We start from the raw sequence: 10,591 nt of genomic DNA, 5'->3' as shown, positions 1-10,591 counted from the left end.
ACTAATTGTTACATCAGTATTATATTATATTAAATTAGAATTATGCATAGAATACTAATTATTAGTGATTTGGACATTTTTTCATATAGTGTTGATTTTTTTCTCCTGAAAATGGCCTGTTCATGTCCTTTGATTACTTATCAATTGGGGAATAGGTCCTATTTTATTTTTATAAATCCATCACAGTTCTCTATGTATTTGAAAAAATGAGACAGAATCTTCCTTTATTTTTCCTCTAGTTTCCTGCTTTTCTTCTAATTTTAGCAGCATTGGTTTTGTTTGTGCAAACCTTTTTAATTTTATGTAGGCAAAATTATTCATTTCCCCCTTCCATAAATCTTTCTATTTTGTCATGTACTCTTCTCCTATCCATAAATCTAACAAGTCATTTTTCCTTTCTCCCCTAATTTGTTCATTTTAGGTCTAAATCATCTACCCATTTTGAGTTCATCTTGGCAAATGGCTTATGATGTAGGTTTATGCCTAATTTTTGCCAAAGTGTTTTCTGGTTTTCCCAAGAAATAGTAAGTTCTTACTCTAATTGCTAGAATCTTCATAGTTATCAAACATTAGGAACTATACTTATTTGCTTCTGTATGTCGTACCTATCAATCAACTGGTCTATTTATTATTTATAATCAAATTGTTTTGATAAATAGTTGCAGATTTGGCACTTCTTTGTCCACTTCCTTCACATTTTTGGGGGGTTCATAAAATGTAATTTTATTTCATGTTATTTTGCTGTTACATAGGGCATAACATTTTCACAAAGCTTTTTTGGGACTACAGTCAATGATTAGCAACACACAATAGTGATCCAAATTTTCTAAGTAACAATCACTGAATAAACGTGATACCCTCTCACATGTGCACAAATCTGCTTGGAAAAGTATTAAAAATGTTAGGCCTGGACTCTTGTATTTCCAATGGTTTCCCCCATTATAATGTATTAAGAAATGACATATACTTTAATTTGCCAAAAAGCAACATTTGTATTCTGGTAGTTACATACTACTTCTATTACAAAGTAAAATGGACACCAGAACTACAAAGGCAGGAGTGTGAGTGAACTTTTATTGAGAGGGAAATTGTCAAATGAAACAACAGCAACTGAAGGGTAAGAAAACCTCCTGCTGTCACAGACATACTGTGGACTCAGTAATTTATTTTATAGTAGGCAAATTTCAGCTCATGATCCCTAACCCTAAAAATGCCAATCTTGTTTCCATTTGACCCAATACTTCCAGATTCCTCTTTAAAGGAATATATAATAAGAAGAGCATATTAAAGTTGTTTGCTGAAAGTAAAACCCTAAAAAATATGGTAGGAATATGGGGGAGAGAAGCTATGTAAAACACTTGAGTTGCATTTAACTACATTTTCATATCTTCACTGTAATACAAAACACAGTCACTTGCAGAACTGGTTCAGATTTTTAAATACCAGATACACTTTTGTCCTCTACATAAATGTTTGGAAGTTACTTATGTTTATATGAAATGAAGCCATTAATACTTTTCTACAGCAGTAACCTCACACCAGGAAGGCCAGGACAAACACAAATCAAGAAATGGAGTTTTCCCCAAACGGCCGTGCGAAAAGACTATGAAACATTGATTTCCATACACATGGATGGGTTATCTTTGCTATCAGAAATCCAAGTGGAGCTACAAGGAATGGAGACGTGTAAAAAGGTTTCTTGAGAGAAAGGAAGATGCCATCCTGTATAAATTTTAAATTTCTGCACCTTCTGCAGCATCATATTCTTCTCCTGCACTGTCCGATGTCCATAATGTTAGGTTCTCTCTAAGCAACTGCATGATAAAGGTACAGTCTTTGTATCAGTCTTCAATCAGTGTATTAAGTTTTGCAATGGCATCATCAAAAGCCAGTTTAGCCAATGTGCAGCCAAGCTTGGGGTTATTAAGCATCTCATAGTAAAATACAGAAAATTTAAGAGCTAACCCCAGGTGAATTGGATGTATAGGTTGCATCTCTTTCTTGCTGAATTCAAATGCTTCTTGATAAGCTCCTTGGGAATTATCTATTGTTTGTTTTCAGTCATTACCACAGATGACTTCAGCAAGGTACAGGAAGTAGTCTCCCTTCATTTTCAGATAGAAGACTTTGCTCTCTGGATTGGTCGCAGTGGCTATTAAAAACTTGTCCAACAATTCCAAAACAGTGGTGCAGATGGATCTTGGTTCACACTCTACTTTCGCCTGGTAGTCCTTGACCAGCTGCATCTTCTTGTCACTGGTGTCAATTTTCTGCTTAAGGCTAGAAATGACCCTCCAAGCTGACCTTCGCCCCACGACTACATTCTTGTAGGTCATGGAGAGCAGGTTGTATTCCTTGTTGGAGAGCTAGGCCCCCTGCTTGGTCACTGCCTTCATGCAGGTGGCCATGTCATAGCACTTGGCCTTCTGGATTATCTTCTCCATAGTGGACAGGTTGGGGATGGGAGTGGAGGCGGTGGCAGCAGCAGCAGGGCTCTGGGGAGAGGGAGAAGCAGCTCCAAAAGTCTTCACCTTCAATGCCTCCAATCTCCCCTACTTTGATATGCTTTAGGCTTTGGCCCACATTTATTTTTTCATTGACTCCCTTGATATTCTTCACTTTTTGCTTCTTCACATGAATCTTATTAGTATTTTTTCTAGCTCTATAAAATAATTCTTCGGTGTTTTTATTGATATGGCACTGAATAGGTAAATTAATTTAGCTAATATTGTTATTTCATTTTATTTTTTGAAAATTTTATTTAACTAATCAATTTAGAATATTTTCCTTGGTTACAAGAATCATGTTCTTTCCCTCCCTTACTCCACCCACTCCCATATACCATACTCAATTCCACTGGGTTTTACATGTGTCCTTAATCAAAACCGATTTCAATATTATTGATGTTTGCACTCATTTAGAGTCTATATCCACAATCATATCCCCATAGAACAATATGATCAAGCAGTTGTTTTTCTTCTGTGTTTCTACTCCCACAGTTTTTCCTCTGAATGTAGATAGTTTTCTTTCTCATAAATCCCTCCGAATTCTTCTGGATCATTGCATTGCTACTAATAAAGAAGTCCATTACATTTGATTGTACCAGAGTATATCAGTCTCTGTGTATAATGTTCTCCTGGTTCTGCTCCTTCCACTCTGCATCAATTCCTGGATGTCATTCCAGTTTAGTCTATTCCACTGATCCTCCTTTCTCTTAGCCAGTACCATATTGTTTTGATGACCACTGCTTTATAGTATAGTTTGAGATCTGGTACTGCTAGGCCACCTTCTTTCACATTTTTTTTCATTATTTCACTTGATATCCTTGATCTTTTGTTTTTCCAAATGAACTTTGTTATGGTTTTCTCTAATTCAGTGAAAAAGTCTTTTGGTAGTTCGATGGGTATGGCACTAAATAGATAGATAAGTTTGGGTAGGATTGTCATTTTTATTATGTTAGCTCGTCCTACCCATGAGCAATTGGCTAGATTCAGTTTTAATTGTGTGGAGAGTGTTTTGTAATTGTGTTCATATAGTTCCTGTGTTTGTCTCAGCAGATAGATTCCTAAGTATTTTATATTGTCTAGGGTGATTTTAAATGGAATTTCTCTTTCTAGTTCTTGCTGCTGAGATGTGTTGGAGATATATAGAAATGCTAATGACTTATGTGGGTTTATTTTGTAACCTGCAACTTTGTTAAAGTTGTTTATTATTTTCACTAGCTTTTTAGTTGATTCTCTAGGATTCTTTAAACAGACCATCATATCATCTGCAAAAAGTGATAACTTGGTCTCCTCATTGCCAATTTTAATACCTTCAATTTCTTTTTCTTCTCTAATAGGTACTGCTAATGTTTCTAGTACAATGTTAAATAATAGAGATGATAATGGGCATCCATGTTTCCCTCCTGATCTTATTGGGAATGCACCTAGTTTATCCCCATTGCAGATGATGTTTGCTGATATTTTTAGATATATACTGTTTATTATTTTTAGGAAAGGCCTATCTATTCCTATACTTTCTAGTGTTTTTAATAGGATTGAGTGTTGTATTTTGTCAAAGGTTTTTTCTGTGTCTATTGAGATAATCATATGATTTTTGTTGGTTTGCTTATTGATATGGTCAATTATGTGGACGGTTTTCCTAATATTGAACCATCCTTACATTCCTGGTATGACTCCTACCTGATCATAATGAATAACCCTTGTGATCACTTGCTGGAGTCTTTCTGCTAGTATATTACTTAAGATTTTTGCATCTATGTTCATTGAGGAGATTGGTCTGTAGTTTTTTTCTCTGTTTTTGACTTGCCTGGTTTTGGAATCAGGACCATATTTGTGTCATAAAGCAATTTGGTAGAGCTCCTTCTTTACTTATTCTGTCAAATAGTTTGTATAATATTGGGATTAGTTGTTCTTTGAATGTTTGATAGGATTCATTTGTGACTACATCTGGTCCTAGGGATTTTTTCTTATGGAGTTCTTTGATGGCTCATTCAATTTCTTTTTCTGATATAGGGTTATTTAGGTATTCTATTTCTTCTGTTAATCTAGGCAGTTTATATTTTTTGTTTATATTCATCCATATCACCTAGATTACCATATTTATTGCCATATAATTGGGCATAATAATTTTTAATTATTGCCTTAATTTCCTCTTCATTAGAGGTGAGATCTCCCTTTTCATCTTGGATACAGTTCATTTGGTTCTCTTCTTTCCTTTTTATAATTAGATTGATCAGTACTTTGTCTTTTATTTTTTTCAAAATACCAGCTTCTAGTATTATTTGTTAATTCAATAGTTATTTCACTTTTGATTTTATTAATTTCTCCTTTAATTTTTAGGATCTCTAATTTAGTTTTCATCTGAGGATTTTTAATTTGTTCATTTTCTAGTTTTTAAATTTTCATGCCCAATTCATGGACCTCTACCCTCCCCAATTTGTTAAAATATGAACTCAAGGATACAAATTTCCCCCCGAGTACTGCTTTGGCTGCATACCACAGATTTTGAAAGGATGTCTCATCATTGTCATTTTATTCTATTAAATTATTAATTGTTTCTATGATTGGTTCTTTAACTGATTTTGGAGAATCATATAATTTAATTTCTAATTAATTTTTAATTTGCCTCTCTATGTACCCTCACTAATTGTTATTTTTATTGCATTATGATCTGAAAAGTTTGCATTTATTATTTCTGCTCTTTTGCACTTATTTGCAATGTTTTTATGCCCTAGTACATGGCCAATATTTGTTAATGTACCATGTGCTGCTGAAAAGTAGGTGTATTCCTTTTTGTTCCTATTTATTTGTCTCCACATATTGACTTATTTTTCTAAAATTTCATTCACATCTCTTGCCTCTTTTTATTTATTTTTGATTTGATTTATCTAGATCTGAGAGTGAAGGTTCAGGTCTCCTATTAGTATAGATTTATTATCTATTTCCTCCTTCAACTCCACTAGTTTCTCCTATAGAAATTTGGATGCTTTAACTTTTTGTGCATACATGTTGAGTACTGATATTTTCTCATTGTCTATGCTGCCTTTAATCAGAATGTAATTACTTTCCCTATCTCTTTTGATCTTAGTTTGGCTTTGTCAGATATCATATTTGCAACTCCTGCCTTCTTTTTCTCAGTTGATACCCAATAGATTTTGCTCCAGCCTTTTACTTTTACCCTGTGCATGTGTCTACTTGCCTCGTGTGTTTCTTGTAGACAACATATTGTAGGGTTTTGGTTTCTAATCTACTTTGCTATTTGCTTGTGTTTTATGGGTGAGTTCATTCCATTCACATTCAGAGCCATAATTACCAGTTCTATATTTCACAACATTTTGATTTCCCATCCTAATCCTGCCCTTTCTTCTTTCACTATTTCCTTCTATACCAGTATTTTGTTTAATCACTCCCCCTATATCCAACTCTTATTTTGCTACCTTTCCCCCATTCTTATTTCTCTTTTATTTTTAGTTAGGGTCTTTCTATACTACTCCACACACTCTCCCTCCCTTGTATTGCTTCCCTCCCCACCAGTCCATTTGTTACCCTTCTACTTCTCTATAGGGCACCAATCAATTCCCTGCCCCAGTGGATCTGATTGTTCTTCCTTCTTTAAGTCAATTTCAATGCATGTAAGAATTAAGTATTTCCTGTCTCCAACAGCTTTGCCTTTCCAGTCCCCCACTTCTCCCCCACTCCCACCATGTGCTTCTTTATGAAATATAAATTTATTCCTTTCTGTCTCTTTTCCCATTTCTCTTAGTATTGATCTCTTTTTCAACTTTTGGTTATATATATTTTCCTGGCTACCCAGGTGATAATAACAATTTTTAAGTTACCAATATTATCCTTTCTTATAGGAATGCAAATCATTTTAACTTATTGGGTTCCTAAAAAGAAAGAAAAAAAATTTCCCCCTTTTCTTAATTACCTTTTGTGTTTGCACATCAAATTTTCTATTTAAGTCCAGTCTTTTCTTTATGAATGCTTGGAGGTCTTCTATTTTATTAAATGACCATATTTTCCCCTGCAATAATATAGTTAGTTTTGCTGTGTTTTCTTGGCTATAGACCTAGTTTCCTTGCTTTCTGGAATATCATATTTAATGCTTTTTGGGCCTTCAGTGTAGATGCAACCAGATCCTGTGTTATCCTCACTGTAGTTCTGTGGTATCTGAATGACTTTTTCTTAGCAGCTTATAATATTTTTTCTTGGTCTGGTAGTTCTTGAATTTGGCTCTAACATTTCTGGGTGTTGTCAATTGAGGATTAAGTATAGGAGGTCATCTGTAGATTCTTTCAATCTCCACTTTTCCCTCTTGCTCTAGAATGTTGGGGAAGTTCTCTTGAATAATTTACTGTAGAATGATGTACAGGATTTTTCTTTTGTCATTCTCTTCAGGTAGACCAATGGTTCTTAACTTGTCTCTCCTTGACCCGTTTTCTATGTCTTCTGTTTTGTGAATGAGGTGTTTCATATTTTCCTCAATTTTTTTTTATTCTTTTGATTTTGTTTTATAGTTTCCTGCTGCCTTGTGAAGTTGTTTGCTTCTAGTTGTCAGATTCTAGTATTTAAAGACTGAATTTCATCCCTGGTTTTTTGGTCATCCTTCTCCTTCTGATATTTCATCTCCTTTGCTCATTTTCAAGATGATTAATTTTGGCTTTCAAGACACTATTTTCTGTTTCCAGATGACTTATCTTGCTTTTTAAGTTCTTTTCCCAGTTGTCTTCAGCCTCTCTTAATTGTTTTTTGAATTGTATTTTAAGTTCTTCCAAAGCCTGTTTCCAATTTATTGGAGTTTCTGTATTTTTGCTTGATGTTCTTTGTTCCTCCTCTGTTCCACTTGCTCTTTGTTCATTACCTGGATAGAAGCTGTCAATTGTAATTTCTTTTTCTTTTTCTGCTTACTCATTTTTCCTTTTTCTTTCTTCCTTGTTATTGCCTGTAATCTTTCTCCTCTCATTATTTTCTGAATCTGTGCATTTGGGCTGTTCTATCCTGAAGAGGCTTCTTCTCTGCTGTACTGATTGACCAGGTTAGGCTGATGGTATTGATGAGCCCTCAGGTCAGTTCTTTCCCAGCTAGTAGCAGAAGCTGAAAAGGATATGGACTTTCAACTCTGTTATCGAGGTTGTAGCCTGTAGTGGTTGCAGCCCTTGTCCCTCAAGCTTAGTCAGCAAGGCTCTCAAAGAAGTCTGTGGGAAAGGGGTGTTGGAGATTGTGCTTCCCTGCCCTCTGAAGGCTTCTAATCTGTCCTGCTCATAAGATTAAGCCAGGGAGGAGTTGATCTGCAGAGCTTGATGTGCCCTGAGGCTAAAACCTCAAGAAGGGGTGTGTGTGTCAAGATGGAGTATTTTGGCTGCTGTGACTATGCTGCCTTCTCTGAGCTTCTCCTTCAGATATATCCCCACTGCCTGTGTTCAGCACCCTGAACCTGGCACAGCTGTGCCTGCAAGGTATTCCCTCAGGACTTGCTCCCTTACCTGCCCATACATTCCAGCCCCTGCTGAAGCTCAGCACTGTAGGTGGGGGAAGGGTCCTGGGACCTTCCTCCTTCCTTCCCCTTAAACCCAAGTGTTCAAGAATTCAGGCCTTTGGGGGGAATACCATTCAAATTGAGTCCAGTAGGTAGGTTTCCTAGCTCTGTCCTTTTCTTAGATTTGGTTTTCTGTCCCCTCAAAACACTATGTTTTTAATTGGTATGGAAGGATATTCAGAGAGGTCTGGACTTTTGCTGTGTCTAAGCCACCATCTTGATACCTCACCCCTAATATTGTTATTTTAATGATATTGGTTTGACCTACCTATGCACAATTAAGTTTTTTCTCAATTATTTAGATTTGCTTTTTGGTAAAAATTGCATTTAATTGTATGTTTTTCTAATTAGAATTTCTTTTCTTTGTCCTCTTCATTAATTTATTTCCATTTCTGACTATTCTCTACAGTTAATCTTTGATTAATGAATTTTATACTTATTTAATCCTTTGTTAGTCTCTATATTCTTCATGAAATTCAGACTTCAAAGGTATCTTTAATGAGTTGTTTTTTTCTAAAATGTTTCTATATTATTGACATGAAGATTTTATGCTTTCCTCCTCTTCCTTCTCATTTCCTATTGTGCCTCACTCTCAGAAATATCAATTCTTGGAAACGATAGAAAATAGTAGAATTTTTCACTGTCTATAATTGTGTGATTCTTTATTACTTTTCTACTTTCCTCATTACATTACTCAACATTTGCCATGGAATTTCCTCCTTGTCTATGCCTTCCCATTTTTCTAGATGTCAGTTGCCTGCAAGAGCTATGATTTACCTTCTCCTGAAGCAAGATCTGAGGCAAAGACATAAAATATTCTCAGAGCCAGAAGTCTCTCTAAATATGAAATCCCTTTAGGTTATACCTTTTTAAAATCCCCATTTCCCATTAAAGAATATTTCTTTTTTTCTCATGAGAGTCTTTTGTAGTAGGACTCCTTTCTACTACTGAATCAAAGTTTCCTCTTTCCTTCTATTTTCAATGCCCACGTTTGCCACATCACTAATTTTTAGTAGTCTCACTTCTTCCTGAGAGACTAAAGAAGTTATTTTTCTTTGTTATTTATTCTTGACCTGGTTAGGGGTATATTATATACCACACTCTGTTTTCTCTCTTATTTAATCCCTTTTATGTGTCCTCTTCCATTATGCAGTTTACTGTTATTAAACAAAAAAAAATGACACTTGTAGGTGTCCTTTGGTAAATTTAATCTTTGGTGGTTTAGGTCCATTTCTGCATCATCATTTTTTCAACATAACTTATGCATTCACTCTTGTCTCCTTTTAGAAAAGAAAATACTGGGGGCATCTGGGTAGCTCAGTGGATTGAGAGGCAGGCCTAGAGATAGGAGGTCTTTGGTTCAAATCTGGCCTCAGATACTTTCTGTGTGTTTGACCCTGGGCAAGTCACTTGACCCCCATTGTCTGGCCCTTACCACTCTTCTGCATTGAAACCAAAATACAATATTGATTCCAAGATGGAAGGTTAAAGGTTTAAAAAAAAAGAATATGTCTTAATGATCCATCTACCTTGTGATATATGAATGTAATGGAATATTTCTGTGAGGTAAGGAATCACAAATCTGATGAGTAGAGAAAAGCATGGAAAGGCTTATATGAACTAATGCAAAATGAAGCAATCAGAGATGGGTTGAAATATAAATAACCACAACAAATAGAAAAATAGCAATTTCAAAACTATTGAATATTGCAAATTTGAAAAAAAAAATTTTTGGCCTTAGAAAAGATACATAAAAACCCTACTTCATCCCACTTTTATGATGATGGATGGATTACCTTGATATAGAAAACTATATATGTTGTCATAGGGTTGTTTTTTTTTTTTTGCTATATTGATTAGTTTTTTTGGATAGTTTTGTCTCTTTTTTAATAGAAAAAAGTCTTGGTATATGGGATGGTATTTTACAAGGGGGAGGAATATAGGGGGAAATTCAGGCAATGTAAAAACAAACCGTGCCAATAAATGTACCAAACTGAGGTCATTTTATTTTATACTAAAAGCAAGGATGGAAGCAAACCATCAAAGATTTTTTAATAACTGGGTCACAGGGGTTAAAATATGTTTAGAGGAAATTGATTGGCAATTGGCTATAGAATGGATTGGAGAAGAAGTAATTTGGCTTTAGTCATAGCAAATAAAAGGCTATGATAATCATTTAGGTTAAAGGCTATAAGGGCTTGAATTAGATTGTAATCAGAATGAGTGCAGATAAGAGAAATGTTATGGAAATAAGACTAAAACAATTGTGATTAATTTGATATAGTTGGAGAGACAGACAGACAGATAGATAGATAGAGAGAGAGAGAGAGAGAGAGAGAGAGAGAGAGAGAGAGAGAGATTGAAACCAGGGTGACTGGAAAGAAAGTGGTTGCATTAAGGGAAATGGGGAAGTTTAGAAAAAATGGCTTCTGAGGTGAGAAGAGTGAAGAATAATGTATTCTGTATAAATCCAATGAGTTTGAGATATTTGTAGGATATGATAGTAGAACTCACCAGAAGATAATTTGTAATGTAGGACTAGAATTGG

General features: G+C 35.0%; 1 pseudogene; it reads right to left on the bottom strand.

Annotated features, from left to right (window-relative positions):
- Positions 1 to 1,728: 1,728 nt before the first annotated feature.
- On the bottom strand, positions 1,729 to 2,432 carry LOC100617700 (14-3-3 protein theta-like; annotated as a pseudogene).
- Between the last annotated feature and the right edge of the window lie 8,159 nt (positions 2,433 to 10,591).

This window comes from Monodelphis domestica, chromosome 2, assembly GCF_027887165.1.
Source record: "Monodelphis domestica isolate mMonDom1 chromosome 2, mMonDom1.pri, whole genome shotgun sequence".
In the NCBI taxonomy this organism is placed as follows: domain Eukaryota; kingdom Metazoa; phylum Chordata; class Mammalia; order Didelphimorphia; family Didelphidae; genus Monodelphis; species Monodelphis domestica.
The sequence above is the reverse complement of the archived record's forward strand: the minus strand, read 5'-3'. Positions and strand labels throughout refer to the sequence as shown.